Below are 18136 nucleotides of genomic sequence, written 5' to 3' on the forward strand. Positions count from 1 at the left end.
ACTATTTTCCTCTTGAATAATAGTAGGAGACCATGGGGGCCATTTTAAAAATTCAAACTTTTCTAATCCATCAAGAAAATGATTCATTGATGAAATCACAAACACAGTTGGCATAATGGGAAGTGGTGATGGTGATTATTGCTTTAAGAGGAAGTACAACTAACATAATGGGAAGGAGCACTTCTAGAGAGCATTAATTTTCTCTGGGTATTTGGGAACTAAAGTAAGAATTAGCCTAGAACAGGCATGTCGAGGTCACCAGCTGACTGACAACAGCTGTTACGAACGCTAGCCCACGATGTTATCAGGTAGCACAAGCCTGGAGAGCTGTACATTACACGTTCATAATTACAGTACTCTGTGCAATACATGACTACATTCTTTCATATAAGGACATACATAATTAAATGTTTTCAAGACATCGTCTGCATAAAGTGTGCCAAACAACATGCTTTGTAATCATTATGTACCAGGAAAATAAATAATTACTTTAAAGGTGCCATAAGCAATGAAGTAATAAAAGGCATTTATTTTTTTAGGAGCTTCACATGCTTACTCTACAACGTAGATAGATAGATAGATTAGATAAAGCCTTTATTTTCTGTGGCGAAGTTAGGGCTCCTGGCCCTTTCTTACACTTAACCACACACATATTATTATTATTATTTCATACAATGACACTGATTAACTTAAAATAACAAGAACTACAAATAACACTCATTTTTAAGACAAAAATATGAATATATACATGCAAAGAAGAAAGAAAGAAAGAAAGAAAAAGGAACTGCCTACATAATACAGGTTTGAAAAAAAAATTTCAATACACAACGAAAGAAATACGAATGTAAAAATACTAGTAAGCTTAATAAAAATATTAAATGAAATTTAACTAATTGTATCCTTACAATTCTAGATCTAAGTTGATTTGACGACATCATCAGTGCATTTGCAGCTAAGAAGGCTCGAAGAATTCAATTTTGAGGTAAATTTTTGCGTAGTTACGATTGAGTTACACTATAAACAAATTATTTGGATTAGTCATGTATAAGTGTTTTTCAATATAAGTGTAATGTATGTACTGTATTAATATGTATAAGTGAATATAAGTGTTCTTCATAAAGAAAACTTCTTAATAGTATACATATGGTGTGTAATTTCAACTGCCGCATCTAAAAAAATAGCTTATGGAGGTATTATATTTTAGTGGTAGGAGGAGGGTTAGGGAGGGGGATCGGGGGATGGGGGCGGCAAAATCATCTTTGCCCCCCCTGACAAATCTCCTAGTTCTGGGCCCTGCTCTAAAGGAAAACTGTATGTAGTCTTACATAGACTTCACAAAAGCTTTCAAATGGATTGGCAGCAACACTGTGATTAAGAAGCTTACAGAAATGATTGGTATGAAACACCCACTAAATCATTAAACTATCAAAGACATGCTATATAAGAACCAGGTAGAAATAGATGACAACATAACCAGATAGGGACCTATTAATCACACATACGCATTTGCAGCTACGAAGGCTCAAAGAATTCAATTTTGTGGTAAATTTTTACGTAATTACGATTGAGTTACACTATAAACAAATTATTGTATTCAGGGAAATCCTTTAAGCCCTCTTTGATTCTATGGAGGATGGTTGCCTAGTTGTACTTCCTCTTAAAACCTTAATCACCACCACCGCCAATCTTTGAATCTATGTATTCAACGCTTATTAGAGGATGTTTTCCAGAGAATGGAATGATAAGTATGGTACCATATCAATAGTGAATCTATTACAGAACTATGATCGTAAGGCACTGTCAGATCTGAGGTTCATCGAGTGAGTTGGCCATGCGGTTAGGGTCACATATCTGTGAGCTTGCATTCGGGAGATGGTGGGTTTGAATCCCACCGTCGGCATCCCTGAAGATGTTTTTTCTTCCTCATTTTCACATCAGGCAAATGCTGGGACTGTACCTTAAGGTCACAGATGCTACCTTCCATCGCCAAAATAATTTGATTTGTTAGTGCGATGGTAAGCCTCTAGCAAAAAAAACAAAAAACAAAAAAAAAGTTTCATTAATGACACTTTTCTTGGAGAGTTCCCTACAACTTCAAAAGATGATAAAATATCTAAATGACAACAGCAGGCAAATTGGACTAGTTCATGGCCAACAGCTTTAAGGAAGAAATTGATAATGATGATTATGTTTGTTGTTTAAAGGGGCCTAACAGCTAGGTCAACGACCCCAAGAAAGAAATTAAGATCAATGGTAACTGTATACAGTACTGGGTGTAATAATAAGGTACAGCCAAATTTTCAGGACACATTATTCCTCACACATAGAAGGAAACAAATATGTTATATGGATATGGGTCCAGAAATAATTTATTTCCAAGTTAGAACTTATTTTTTTCAACTCTATATAGTACATTAATCATGGAAAACACACAGGAACAGAACGTACCAGCATACCACTCTGAAACCCTTTCTTCGTGAATTCTTCAAAATGCCCTCCAATAGCATTAATAAATGCATCAGTCCGCCACATCAGCTCATCCAGGATTCAACTGGATGACGTGTTGATGAATGTATCAATGCTAATGGAGAGCATTTTGAAAAATTCATGTGTTTCATGTGGTATGGTATGCTGGTACCTTCTGTTCCTGTGTACTTCACATGATTAATCCTCAGTAAGTGTCATGAGGTCCCTGGGACCTCCCACAGTTTTGTTTCTTTGCTCTGTACCATTCCTTTTGCCCAATGAGCTTGGCAGTTGCAGTACCTTAAAGCTACTCAGTTAACTTTAGGCAGCTGTTGTGATAACATAGGAATGTGCTCTGTTGTACTAGCTACATAACTCGAGTGGTCTGCTGGACCTCACAAATCCAGTTACATAAATTTTCTGTTCTGGTGTAACTTTCTTTATTGTTGTACGAAAATTGTTTTGGAGTTATAACTAAGGCTAAACCCAGAACATCAAAGTTGTGTATTGGCAGTGCTTCTTTCAAAGAAGATTTTGGATGAATGCACCAGTGGAACACAGGATTTTGACAATAACTATACTGATTACATATAAAGTGAGTACAGCTCAAGTTCAGACTTATAGATAATCGTCAAATTGAAGGATATTTTAGCTTTCGATTCAGGTGCATGGAGAAAGAACATATTTACACATTTCAACTTGGTGTTATGAGTAGGATATATTTCAATGTTTCAAGTGTTTGCATGAATGATTATATGAAATAAGTTTTTGGAAGTATCTGTAAGATCTACTGGTTTCCACATAACTTTGTTTTTTAATCAATCTTTTCATAATTCAGTTGATGGGACCTTTACTGATATTGCCACTACACAATTGGAAATGTTTTGTATGTCTGTAAACAGTTCAGTGAAGTAAACATTAACTACATTATAATTCAGAGAACAATAACTGCCCTATGCAGTTCTTAGTGAAATTAGGACAAATGATTAAAATTAACAGTAACTAAACACAGCATTGTTGATCTAATGACATTCTTCAGAAATTGAAAAACTTATGAAGCCTTAAACATGTGCGGTCCCCCAGAACTCACAACACCAGCAGGGCCATAGACAGCTTTGACGGGCCCCGGGCAAATGACTTGACAGCCCCCCTCTCCCTCTCTCTGCCCTGGCCAAGAAAATTTCGTTGACCTACCTTACAAAAACGTGAAGTGATTTTTTGTAAATTTCTTATACATTTCTTAAAGTTCAACCTTCATAAAATTAAATCTAAAAATTCTAAAAGCTGAAGTTAATTTTTTAACTTTTCATTACACACTATCATGTTTTTGAATGAATAAATATTGAAAATGTGGTTGTCTTAAAAATTATTACTAGTTTTACTTCAATGTTGAGCACATTAACGAAGTCTTTATATAGGAATATTGGACTAGTTCATCTCTGCATAATTATAATATACATTAAACAAAATTTGACTAAATTCTGCTCTGTTCTATCTAATAGGTTTGTTTTTTTGGCATAATTTAACATTCTTTGTTATTTCACGAGGACATGAAAAGCCTTTCTTTAATGTGGAGCCCACAGGAAAGGTGGGATAGCTTCTTATCTAAATGAAAGTAATATACAGTGAGGATTTGGGATAAAATATATTAGCAACCTAACATGGTCATAGCATACAGTACAGTACAATACAATCCTACAGTGTCGTACCGCATGAATTGGCCATGTGGTTACAGGCGAGCAGCTGTGAGCTTGCATCCGGGAGATAGTGGGTTCGAACCCCACTGTTGGCTGTACCTTAATTAAGGCCACGGCTACTTCCTTCCCACTCCAAGGCCTTTCCTATCCCATCGCCGCCATAAGACTATCTATGTTGGTGTGATGCAAAACAAATTGTAAAAAACAAAAAACAATATAGTACAATACTTAAACTGCCTTAAAGTTAGAATAATCTTGAAGTTATCAAAATTATACGTATGACCTGGTATTAACATTTTTGATTCCTAAATGCTAAATAAGCCAGCCCCGTGGTATAGGGGTAGCGTCCTTGCCTCTTACCCGAAGGCCCCGGGTTCGATTGCCGGCCAGGTCAGGGATTTTTACCTGGACCTGAGGGCTGGTTCGAGGTCCACTCAGCCTACATGATTAGAATTGAGGAGCTATCTGACGGTGAGATAGCGACCCCGGTCTAGAAAGCCAAGAATAACGGCCGAGGGGGATTCGTCGTACTGACCACACGACACCTCGTAATCTGCAGGCCTTCGGGCTGAGTAGCAGTTGCTTGGTAGGCCAAGGCCCTTCAAGGGTTGTAGTGCCATGGGGTTTTAATGCTAAATAAAAAGGCCATCTCAAAAATGTAATTATTAATGGTTTACTGGGTAGGCCTAGTACTATATTTAGAAAGAAGAATACATTATTACTCAACTGGAGATCCCCCTCGTGTGTGCTTCTACAATTGTAGGGTGCTAACCTTGGTTACCCTCTTCAATTGAAGATCCTCTTCGTGGTGAGGGGGACTAGTAGCTCCTTTCTTGCGATGCCGAATGGAGCCCTACTGGGTAACCATTCGGTATACAAGGAGGAGGAAGCTAAAGCACCGCCCAACCCTAAGGTGTAATGCGACCCGTGCCAATGGGGTGCATGGCACATGGGAGATGTGTCTTGAACGGAGCCTTCGAGATACTTGGCGCCCTCTCGAAGTAAGTAGCCTTACCCAGGTATGCAGGGCTCTGCCTGGGCAGACATATATTTCCCTAGCTACTCGTGGAACCTAAACGAGTACCGTAGCTACCCATAAACCAGAGAGCTCTTCTGGGGCCTCCGAGAGAAACACCAGTATGACAACAACCGAAGGGGACTCTTCGGAGATACCCTCGGATAGTTCGACCTCGACAGTTAGAGGGCTCACTCAAGAGGTGGGCAATCTACAGGTCCAGAAGAAGAAGAAGAAACAGCGCTCTGGCGCTGAGAAGAGGAGATATAAGAAGGCTTTAAAGGCCCGGGAGCAGGCCAAAGAGGGCCTAACTCCTGGAGCTGAGGGGCCTTCTATTACCACAACAGCGACAACTGTGGGGGGATCCAATGGGCACAAGAGGCGGGACCCTGAAAAGGGCTCTGCTTCTAGGGCACAGAGGACCCCACCCACCAAGATGCCAGTGGGGAAACGACTTCTGTCGGGGGCAACCCCAGAAGAAGACCGGCAGACCCGCAAAAAAGCCAAGGTGGAGTATGCCAGGATAGCTAAAGCTGGGATCAGGATGGCCATAGTACCTGTAGGATATCCTGACCAGCAGCTAACTGAGAAACAGGTGGAAGCTGTGGAAGAGGCTATCACCAATCTGATAGACGAGCTTCCGGAGCAGGGGCCCATTAAGCCCCAGTTCCTGGACTGCTATCTGTCGAGAGGTGCGGCCATCATCATAGCAGAGAACGACTAGACTGTAGCATGGCTTTCTAGTCTCGTTACAGGTATACAACCGTGGGAAGGAGCCAGGCTCACAATTGTGGGCATGGATAAACTCCTTTCCTACAAGAGAGTTATGGTCTGGATACCAGGACAACCAAAGGACAATAACGTCCTTTTGGGAAGAATGGCACGCCAGAACCATGGCTTAAATCCTACCAGCTGGAGGGTCTACGACCGCAAGGAGGAGTAGAGAGGTGTCCGACTTGTGGTCAGCATGGACTCCAGAGATGTGGAGAAAGTGGTGGGGAAGAAGATCTTCTGCGGGGTGCATGTGGCTACCTTCACCTTGGTGGAGGGCAAGCGTGACAAGCAGAGGACCAACCCCACCACAGACAATATTGAGACCAGCAGGGGCGAAGAGCAGGAGCCCGGACAGGAACCGGGGCCAGCCAAGCCTCAAGATTCATTGCGGGAGACGGAGCTGCACATTCCGGAGACCGCATAAGGTAAAGTATTGCATGAAAGTAAAGAATGATTACTTTCATACAAGCAAATATACAACATTGTATAGCGGGCCTCTAGGGTACTTATTAGAAGTATCCAGAAAGGCAGGTTTTCGGTCGCCCTGATACAAGAACCCTGGCTTAGACAGGGGCATATCATGGGACTAAAATGTGCAGGTTTCACTCTATTCAGTGGAATAGCAGAGGAGAAGCCTAGAGCATGTATACTAGTTAAGGATCATATCGCTTGGGCTATACCAGGCTTCATTACTAGAGACCTTGTAGCAGTCCTAGTGAGATATGAAGAGGGCGGACAACCAAGAGACTTGGTTGTCTGTTCTATATATTTCCCAGGAGACTCTGAATCTCCACCTCCGCTGGAGGAGTTCAAGAGACTGGTGATATACTGTAGGAAACAAGGATTAAACCTCATAGTAGGATGTGACACCAATGCTCATCACAGCATTTGGGGAAGTAAACACACAAACCAAAGGGGAGAACACCTCATAGAATTTCTATGTACAACTGATCTTGAGATCATGAACATAGGTGATACCCCTACCTTCATCAATAATAGGAGTGAGGGGATCATAGATCTTACCCTGGGTTCCACGGGAATCATACAGGAATTTAAAGACTGGAAAGTTTCTTTGGAGCCTTCCTTGTCAGACCATAGACACATTGTGTTTTATATAGAGGGCTCCCTCGAGATCCCATCTTATAGAAACCCCTAGACGAACTGATTGGACGTCTTTTAGGGAGGATATGAGGAGAGGACTGGAGGGAGGACCCTCTAATATAATTAAGAACAAAGAGGAACTGGAGCTCAGTGTGAGTTTTCTCACACGGACACTGGTTACCTCTTATGAATTAAACTGCCCAATTGTTAAGGCAAAAAGAGTAACAGGAAGCTTCAAGTGGAATAGTTATCTTGAACACCTGAGGAGAAACACATGAAGGCTCTGGAATAAATACAGGGAACTTCAGGATCAAGAAAGCCTAGATTCTTACAAAGAATCACAAAGAAGGTACAAGTCAGAAGTCAAAAAGGCTTCTAGGAAATCTTGGAGACAGTTTTGCGACTCCATTGAAAGTCAACATGAAGCGGCAAGGCTTCATAAAATTCTAACCTTGGATGGAAGGGCAAGGCTGGGCTCACTGGAGTCACCTTCGGGTGGATACACATCCACAGAGGGGGAGACACTGAACTTACTGCTTGATGCCCACTTTCCAGGTTCGGTAGTCACGAATAGTGAAGTTGAATCGAGCGGATCTTTCAGACCTGATAGAAGTGGCTGGAAGGAAGCCACAGAGATTGTTACCCCAAGAAGAGTTAAGTGGGCATTAGAATCCTTTGCCACTTACAAAAGCCCAGGAGTGGTTGGGATCTTCCCGGCACTTCTTCAGGAAGCGGGGGGGGGGGGGGGTCCTTATACCATACCTGGTCAGAATTTTTAGAGCCTGTCTCACTATGGGGTACGTGTACTTCTTGTGGCGTCAGGCGAAGGTGGTGTATATACCCAAACCCGGAAAGTCTTCGTATACTAGACCTAAGGATTATAGACCCATTAGTCTAACGTCTTTTCTTCTTAAGACCTTGGAAAGACTGGTGGATAGACATATCAGGGAGAAAGCATTAAGAGACTGTCCCCTGCATCCTCATCAACATGCATATCAACCAGGGAAGTCGGCTGAGATGGCACTACACCAGCTAGTTTCTAGGCTGGAGAGTGCCTTGGATCAGCAACAACTTGCTATGGTGGTATTCCTAGATATAGAAGGGGCCTTTAATTCATCTTTGGGCTCCATAGAACTTAGTCTAGAGAGAAGAGGAGTGAGCAGGATTCTCATAAAATGGATTATGGCCTCACTGCAGGGCCGTCAAGTTCTGTTTACCCTCAACGCAGTAATGTTGAGAGCTAATATAGACAGGGGGTGTCCACAGGGAGGAGTATTATCACCAACATTATGGTGTCTGGTAGTGGATGAACTACTTACCAGGTTAAACGTTGAAGGAATATACGCCCAAGGCTATGCAGATGACATTAGCCTGATGGCGGTGGGAAATTTCCCCAGTACGGTTTCCGAGCTTGTACAGAGCTCCCTACGTAGGGTGGAAAGATGGTGCCACGACACGGACTTGTCGGTTAATCCCGACAAGACGGAGCTCGTGGTATTTACCAGGAGGAGGAGGCTAGACGGACTGTCAGAGCCTTTCCTATTTGGGAAAAAATTAGTTAAGACAACCTCAGTTAAGTACCTAGGGGTAATCCTTGAGGCAAGACTGAGTTGGAAGAAACATATAGACCATAAGGTAGATAAGGCTCGCAAGATTATGTGGGCCTGTCGCAGGGCGGTCGAGAAGACTTGGGGCCTAAGACCTAAGGTGGTCCAGTGGCTCTATATCTCTATTGTACGACCCACGATCACTTATGCATCTTTAGTCTGGTGGCCAGGTTCGGAGAGTAAAACTGTGACCACCAAGCTAAACAGTGTCCAAAGACTTGCGTGTCTAGGAATAACAGGGGCACTGGATACCACACCATTATGTGCAATGGAGGCCATCCTAGGTCTTCCCCCCTTACATTTATATGTTAAGGAAATAGCGGGAATGAGTGCCTATCGCCTCTGGTCACTCGGAGGATGGTCCTTCAAGAATCCGAATAGAGGTCATGCCTCTATTCTTACAAGGCTTCACCAAACTTGCCCTATGACAATGATGATCGGGGATCTGATGAAGCCTAGCTTTAATTTGAATTATAAGTTCACAGTGGTGATACCCACAAGGGAGGAGTGGGCCGCGGATGCTGGGGCCCGTCTTAGGTCTGGGGGCTGTACATGGTACACAGATGGCTCGCAGATGGAGACGGGCACAGGCGCCGGGGTCTGGGGGCCTAAGACAAGGCTCTCCCTTCCTATGGGTAAATACGCTACTGTTTTCCAGGCCAAAGTATACGCAATATTAGCCTGTGCTGTATATATATGGAACATGCCTGGACACAGAAGATGCATCACTATCTGCAGCGATAGCCAGGCAGCGCTAAAAGCACTATGTGCAGTTAAAACAACATCAAAAATGGTATGGGAATGCCAAAGGATGTTAGATCAGCTGTGTGAACTTAGCTCAGTTACCCTATTATGGGTCCCTGGGCACACAGGTATGAGTGGAAATGAAGAAGCTGACAAACTAGCGAAACAAGGCTCAAAAGGTTCTTTCATAGGACCAGAGCCCTTTCTGGGAGTGTCACTCTGAAGCGTGAAACTGGTAATATCCCAGTGGACAAACCAATCTCACTTAGACATTTGGAAGAGGTTAACCATAGCAAGGCAGGCACGTGAACTTATCAAAGGGCCTAGCCAAAGTTATAAAAAGATCCTAATAAATTTGAATAGGACCAGAATACGAATGGTAGTTGGACTGTTGACAGGCCACAATACCTTACAGAGACACCTACACATCATGAAAATCAGTCAGGATCCGACGTGTAGAAGATGCGGTAGGGAGGAGGAGACCTCCGTGCATGTCAGTTATGTCAGTGCGAAGCTCGTGCAAGCACTAGACACCGATACCTGGAAGACATCAGGAATGCCAACATCCGGACACTGGTATCCTTTATAGGAGCACTAGGGCTGGACTAGGCAATCTATCTATCTATCTATCAACTGGAGATAAATACAATTTAACTTCCGACTTACCTTTACCATATGAAAGGAGAGTAAAGGAGCCTGACGTCCAGTGCGTTTCATATAAAGGATCTTTGTGCTTTCCTTGCTGCAAAGTTATCAATGGCGGCATCCATGTTGATTTTTTTTGCAAGTTTAGCCTCCACAGCTAGAACGCCAAGGCTTGAAGCACATTTTAAACTCTCTTTAGCATTGAAAATACTCTTTCAGCACTCGCAAGTTAGAGGAATAGTCATATAAACAAACAAGGCAATACACAAGCTAGGAAATGGATTATCAAGGTGAATTTTGAGGATACGGTTAAGCAACTCCAAGGGCTGTAGTGTTTTGTCACCAAAGTTAGTAGCATATCATCAAGCTTTTAAGCTCATCTACTAATTCATCTTGCAAGTCGTGCTCATATCTTCGAACAAGATCCAAAGCTTTGGACTCAATTTCATCTTCTGAGATGAATTGGAACTCCCAAAGGACTGATAAAAACTTACAATTTTTTTCAATGATTTAAACCTCACAATCAAGTCAGCAATGATTTCATCCAACATCATGTAAAAAAAAAAAAAACTTCTTTTAAATAACATTTCTGTTGGGACTTTCTCAGGTGTATCTTCTGTACTAACATCTTCATCAGCCATGCTCTCTCGCTTTTCCGCTCTATAGGATTGTTCTTTTAAATGACCTGGCCAGCCAATGTTTCCAGCCATAGCAGTTACTTCACTTCATATTTTTTCCCAGTCAATAGTTACCCCATGAGCTTGAACTATTCTGTTCACTAAATCGACCACCTTTAAGGTTTTAAGCCAGATGGATGCAAAACTGAACAGTCAAACTATTTCATGTACGTTTTAAGTCCTTCAACGTCCCTTTGGCACTCTGTTGACAAATTAAGGAGCAAAACCTCATCTAAAGCTTTGACCAGACCAGGGAGATGTGCAGATATTTTCTTTACACTTTCGACTCGTGTAGACCAGCGAGTTTGTGAGGTTGAACGTAGGAACATCCAATTTCCCTCCAAAGAATTTCCCATTTTTGAGGACTAGAACTGAATAAGTTACACAGTTTTTGCACTCCTCCAAAAAATGTAGTCACTTCAAAGCAATTCTCTGCAGCCTTTTCTCCACAGATGTTGAGTGAATGACACACATATGCAGAATATACGGCGAGGTTGTTGTCCTCCAGCATTCTTGCTCGCACACCCTTATACGCACCTTTCATGCTACTCCCATTACTGTATCCTTGCCCCCTACAATCAAACAGAGGTATATTGAAATCAGAAAGTGTTGTCACTATCAGGATCGTAGATGGCTTCTGCATTTTTTCTCGAGCAGTCCACAAAAGCCAACAGATGTTCATGGATTTCATACTGTTCGGCCGGTTCGATCTCCATGTTCTGTTTTGTCACCTTCTTCGCAGGAACTGTGAATGTATCGGAGCAAAAGGGCCATTCGTTCAACGTGAGCTGAATCTGGAGGTGTGTTGACTACCAGTGCAAAATATTTAGCCTTTTCACGTTCTTTTAGGATATGATTTTTAACAATGGATCCACAAATATCAATATATTTGTTTTGAATTTACGGTTCCAAGTAATGTACTTGAAGATTCTTTCCAGTCTCTTGAGAATGCCCCACATTCTGCAGATGTTGCTAATAATTCAATTTATACAATAATTTATACAAAAGACTGCTCAAAGATTTTCCTTATAGGTGCTTTCTTTGTTCTGTTTTCCACTGTAAATAACATGACTTGTGAGATTCACTTTTTTCATGTTCAGGAACCCTAGCATGATGTTTTCTCCAGTTTCGTGCAGCAGATCATCCATCTGGTGAGTCCAAAGCTGAGAGCTTACTACCCAGGCAGACATTGTTTGGCCCTTAGAATCCATTGGAAAAGTCACAGGAAGTTTTTAATGTTTTTTTTATGTCAGTGTCAATATTAAAATTTGGTGATCCAATGTCAAAATGTATGCTAGTAGATAACAATGGAGCAGTCCAAGGAAGAGCCTCAGTCAGAGTTTAAAAGTTGAATCAGGAGTAGGGAATCGGATACTGATGCCTCAGTCATACGTGGACAAATCGGCTGTAGGATTGGTAACAGTTCAGGACCAGTAGTGTCAGTTGTAGAAGTTATTATTGACAGTAAAGACTTTGGCCCTATTGTCTCAATCACAGAAGCAGAAGTTTGATTCATTGGTGTTAGTAATGGCCCCATTGCCACACTATCATCAGACAAACACGATTTTATAAATTTGTTCAAGAACGTTTGCCCTTTTGAAGCCTCCATCTCACTCACTTCTTCTGTTTTTCTCTTTTGATACCTTGATTTGTGTTTATAGACATTGCTCATGGTGACCGATGTTATACTATTACCACTAATCAAATCAAAAATGAAAACCAAACAGTTAAAAATACTTAACAAGTAAACTTACTACGGCAAAATTACTACACAAACACGATCACTCAACTAGAAAATTAAGATAAAATACCGAACAGATAAACGAACTTCACTGTGAATGACAATATTAGCAACTAACACTGTTACAACAAGAAAAGAAGGGCAAGAAACAGAGGAAGGGGAGTTTAAACAGGCAGTCTCAACAACTGCACTTTCTTCCCCTATAGATAACAACAGTGCAGGTTCTTCAAAACAATGTAAAACATACCTTTTTCAATAAAATTACTTACAAACACAAAAATATGAAGATAACCACTAATCAATTCCAGGCTTTCTGCAAGTACAACCAGATATTTTTGGTGGCTTGATTTCATGTACCGTACATTTTGCTCTTTTTTAAATTTAGATTTTCTGGCCTACTACGGCCCGGGCCCTGGAAAAATGAGCAGAGAAAACGGGTCCATCTACAGTCCTGAACACCAGTTATGTTTCACAAGTGTCACAACACTTGCTGAAGGTTAATGTACCATGTAGAGTTGTAGAAAAGGAGTTCTAACATGAAAATAAACTGTTTCTGGACCCATGTCCATATTATAGCATAGGCCTAATTTCTTCTTGTTCGTGTGAGGAATGTGTCCTGGAGGTTTGACCATACCTTATTGTTACACCCTGTAGAACATGTAGAAAACTATGTAGCCTATATGTAGGTCCTTATTAAGCAAGACAAGGAGATCAGAAGCGGAATGAGAAATTCTTGGCGTCAGTATTGGTCACTACATTTTACTACGGCGTAATTACTACACAAACACGATCACTCAACTAGAAAATTAAGATCAAAAACCAAACAGATAAACGAACTTCACTGTGAATGACAATATTAGCAACTAACATTGTTACAACAATAAAGGAAGGGCAAGAAGACAGAGGAAGGGGAGTTTAGACAGGCAGTCTCAACAAAGCGTAGAAAAGCGGCTGGAATTGATAAGATTTCTGGAGATATACTAAAGACAATGGATTGGGATACAGTACCATATCTCAAGTACTTACTTGATTACTGTTTGCATGAAGGAGCTCTACCAAATGAATGCCGAGTTGCTATAGTAGCCTCTGTGTATAAAGGAAAAGGTGATAGACATAAAGCTGAAAATTACAGGCCAATAAGTTTGACACGCGTTGCATGTAAGCTTTGGGAAGGAATTCTTTCTGATTATATTGGACATGTTTGCTAATTAATAACTGGTTCGACAGAAGGCAGTTCGGGTTTAGGAAAGGTTATTCCACTGAAGCTCAACTTGTAGGATCCCAGCAAAATATAGCAGATATCTTGGATTCAGGAGATCAAATGGACTATATCGCGATTGACCTGTCTAAAGCATTTGATAGGGTGGATTATGGGAGACTACTGGCAAAAATGAGTGCAACTGGACTGGATAAAAGAGTGAATGGGTTGCAATATTTCTAAAAAAATAGGTCTCAGAGAATTAGAGTAGGCAAAGCACTGTCTGACCCTGTAATGATTGGGAGGGGAATTCCTCGAGGCAGTATTATTGGACATTTATATTTTCTTATATATATATATAAATGATACGAGTATATTTTTTTTTGGTTTACGTCGCACCGACACAGATATGTCTTATGGCGACGATGGGATAGGAAAGGACTAGGAATGGCAAGGAAGTGGCCGTAGCCTTAATCAAGGTACCGCCCCAGCATTTGCCTGGTGTGAAAATGGGAAACCACAGAAAACCATCACCAGGGCTGCCGACAGTGGGGTTCGAACCCACGATCTCCTGATTACTCCGTACTGGCCGCACTTAAGCGACTGCAGCTATCGAGCTTGGTGATATGAGTAAAGAAGTAGAATCAGAGATAAGGCTTTTTGCAGATGATGTTATTCTGTATAGAGTAATAAATAAGTTGCAGGATGTGAGCAACTGCAAAATGACCTCGATAATGTTGTGAGATGGTTAGCAGGCAATGGTATGATGATAAACGAGGTTAAAAGTCAGGTTGTGAGTTTCACAAATAGGAAAAATCCTCTGTTTTAATTATTGCATCAATGGGGTGAAAGTTCCTTTTGGGGATCATTGTAAGTATCTAGGTGTTAATATAAGGAAAGATCTTCATTGGGGTAATCACATAAATGGGATTGTAAATAAAGGGTACAGATCTCTGCACATGGTTACGAGGGTGTTTAGGGGTTGTAGTGAGGATGTAAAGGAGAGGGCATATAAGTCTCTGGTAAGACCCCAACTGATGCTGCTTGTTGTTTAAAGGAGCCTAACATCTAAGGTCATTGGCCCCAAGACCCCCAACGAGAGTATGGTTCCAGTGTACGGGACCCTCACCAGGTTTACTTGATTCACAAACTGGAAAAAATCCAAAGAAAAGCAGCTCAATTTGTTCTGGGTGATTTCCGACAAAAGAGTGGCGTTACAAAAATGTTGTAAAGATTGGGCTGGGAAGACTTGGGAAAAGAAGAGCTGCTCTACTAAGTGGTATGTTCCGAGCCGTCAGCGGACAGATGACGTGGAATGACATTAGTGGACGAATAAGTTTGAGTGTTGCCTTTGAAAGTAGGAAAGATCATAGTACGAAGATAAAGTTGGAATTCAAGAGGACAAATTGGGGCAAATATTTTTTTATAGGAAGGGGAGTTAGGGATTGGAATAACTTACCAAGTGAGATGTTCCATAAATTTCCAATTCCTTTGAAATCATTTAAGAAAAGGCTAGGAAAACAACAGATCGGGAATCTGCCACCTGAGTGACTGCCCCCTAAATGCAGATCAATATTGACTGACTGATCCTCAAACATGGGTTTTCCAAGAATATCAAAAAATGGCATATTCAACACATATGTACCGCCTGTTCCATCATTTGGTGCTCAAAGTTGGTCTTTAATGTTTTTAAAATTTGACCAATATGTAAAACAATACCACTTTGCAGCAATAGCATAATTTAGTGTACTTGTGAGGAGAAATGTTGATCTACATGAAGTAGAGTTTACTGGGAGTGAGTTCAGCCACAGAATGGATACCAGAGATGTAAGCACCTCGTACACATGTGATGGGTTTGCAAAGTGTGTATGACAGACAAACACATGACAGGACAGAACGGGTTGATGTGTTTAAAAGGAATAAAATAAGTACTTTGCCTTTAAAGGAACATAACAAAAGCTATAATTGTCACTGGTTTTAGTGCACAGTTCATACTACTTTATGAGTTGAGAAATAAACATAACACAAAACACCGGAAGACCTCCTCCTAGAAAAGCAAATGGTCAGAGCTGATCGTGGTGAGATGGCAGCAACACTATTATTTATGTTTTATTTTACAAGCATTAATCTCCGCAGAGCTCCAGTGCGACTGTAGTAGCGTGCATTCGGGAGAGCGTAGGTTCGAGTCCTGCCTCGCCCAACCTAAAGTGATTTTCATGGTGTCCCATATTTAACACCAGGCAAATACCGGATAGGTACCTTTGTGATAGGCCACACCCGACTTCCTTTCCAAATCTTTCCCATTCCCATCCGTGAGAAAAAACGCTAAACTGAGCGCAACTTATTACATGTCAAAATAAAACAATAGGCCCTACAACTTTAATCTCCCTTCCCCGTTGTGTGTTCGCCAGTCATACAATAACGTTGCACACCCAGGGTATGTTACGGTACATCACATTACGTTTACAGTACATGCCTGGTATCCGTTTTGTGGTTGGAATCAAGGCCAGGAAGCAGCTTGCGCCTCAATATGTCCTTGCCCGACTTCACGCCGTCTAATGCGGCAGCAAAACCGCGCAGGCTGTTCTTATTTATATCTCAAAAAGTAATTGTCCGATTTTGAAAATACTTACATATTTGAACTTGTACGTAGTTGATCCCTTAGGCTAGCTGTATGAATTTGTGCCGTTCTATTTAAAAATATGGAGTTAGTATCAGTATCTCGGTTGTTAATCACCCCATGAGACTAAGTAACACGTTATTTTACAAGGCTTACGGTACCATTTACGAATATGAAAACAGAATGCCGATATCTTTAATGGTTTAGAAGTTATTTCTGTGTAACATGTTAGGTGAATAACCCTGTATAATACCGTCCTGGGAGTTTCCTTTTTTTTAACTTAAAAAAATTTTCTCTTCTCTTTCGCGAACTACTTTTTTTTTTTTTTTTTTACGAGATTTACGAACCGTATACAACAGGAAAAGTCAAAGACGAATAGTTAGAAGGAATAGCGAAAATAATACGCTCACATCACCATCTTAAAAATATTAATTTATCCTTTAGTGCACAGGATCGTACAGTATTTACGGCAGAAACAAGAACTTGTGATATGCACGGACCAAAGAGACGGAGAAGGTTCTTTTTTTCTAATTATTATTGTCGTAAAATCGTTACAACGCTAACAATGAGCAGAGGCTTCTTACTAATCAAATATAAAATCAGGTTCAGGTTCGCTGTCATATGATCCTTTACCTTGGCTGATTCTTTGGTCTTGGACTAACACATCGTAATAGGAACTCGCCACGTATTACTGTGCGGGTACTATGAAAGACTCAGAACAAGTTTCCCATCAGGATATAATCACAAAACAAAATTTGGCAACAAACAGTTGCATGTCACAGAATGTATGGTCTATAATCCCCACCCGCCAAATTTTAAATCAACGAAAAGAGGAAAAAAAACAAATACACACACAGACCTCCTTCGTCGTTTCCCGCTCGCATGGCCTAATGAAAGCAAATAGGTAGCAAGGCGTGACGAGGTGTCGCCACCAAGAAGGAATGAAATTACCCTAACATTATCGAAAATGTACCCTAAATTACCCCCAGATCATGACAAATAGAAATGAAAAATGTGACGACTCCCTCTGAATCACATGTTAACAGTGTTTAAGAACCTTGTTAACAGACATGGAGTGTATATATTCTCCGCCGCCTGTAGCGCTGCTGTCGATGTAAAGACCAACGCCAAGTAGTGTTTAAGAACCTTGGTAGGCCGAGTAGGCGCGCTTTTTGTCAGCTTAAAGCGGAAGTGTGTAAACATTTTCTGGGTTTTTTTTTCCAATAATTTTATACACGCAAAATATCTGGTGTTAACTTTTCGTAAGTATTAAGTATGTGAGAAGTAGGATATATACTTCGGCATATGCTTCAATTTACTACCGCATTAAGAATATGCCAACAACTTGCTATGTCCCGGGTTACAAGTCGGGTTGCGATAAACAGTCGATTATTTTATTTTATTTTTTTACCCCAAACGATCGCAGTCTGTTCTCCCAAGTGGTCGAAGGTTACTACACGAAAGGACCAGCCTTTGAGTGATAAAAGTCGTATCTGTGATCTGAATTTTACCGCCGAACTTATCCAGAACTGACAGTTTTATTACAAATGATGAAAATGTGGGAATTCCAAGACAGAGACGGAAACTGGAACCCACAGCAGCCCCACACATGTTTTCAAATCTTCCATTATATTTATCCTGAAACATCCTAGTAAAAAGATGTCCACATCAACGCCAATCTACTAAATCAGATGTTCCTTCCACTCATGATTATTCCATAGTGGACTCCTCTAGCATTAGCTCTGTATGCTCTAGTGCTGGTGATAACACAAAGTTAGTGCTGATAATCAGCAGGAATTCATCTTTTAAAAAATAGAACTAAGAATCTCCAGAGGAATTTACTACTAAGAT

At 41.1% G+C, this 18136-nt stretch overlaps 1 protein-coding gene across 2 annotated transcripts in view; it reads right to left on the reverse strand.

Moving 5' to 3' along the window:
• Positions 1-17173, reverse strand: part of LOC136876200 (uncharacterized) — a 78773-nt gene extending 61600 nt beyond the window's left edge. For both annotated transcript variants that reach the window (XR_011018455.1, XM_068228346.1), the window contains exon 1: positions 17145-17173. The gene's annotated coding sequence lies outside the window, so the exon portion shown is untranslated. The remainder of the gene's footprint in view (positions 1-17144) is intronic.
• Between the last annotated feature and the right edge of the window lie 963 nt (positions 17174-18136).

The sequence above is a fragment of the Anabrus simplex genome, chromosome 6 (genome assembly GCF_040414725.1).
Source record: "Anabrus simplex isolate iqAnaSimp1 chromosome 6, ASM4041472v1, whole genome shotgun sequence".
In the NCBI taxonomy this organism is placed as follows: Eukaryota; Metazoa; Arthropoda; class Insecta; order Orthoptera; family Tettigoniidae; genus Anabrus; species Anabrus simplex.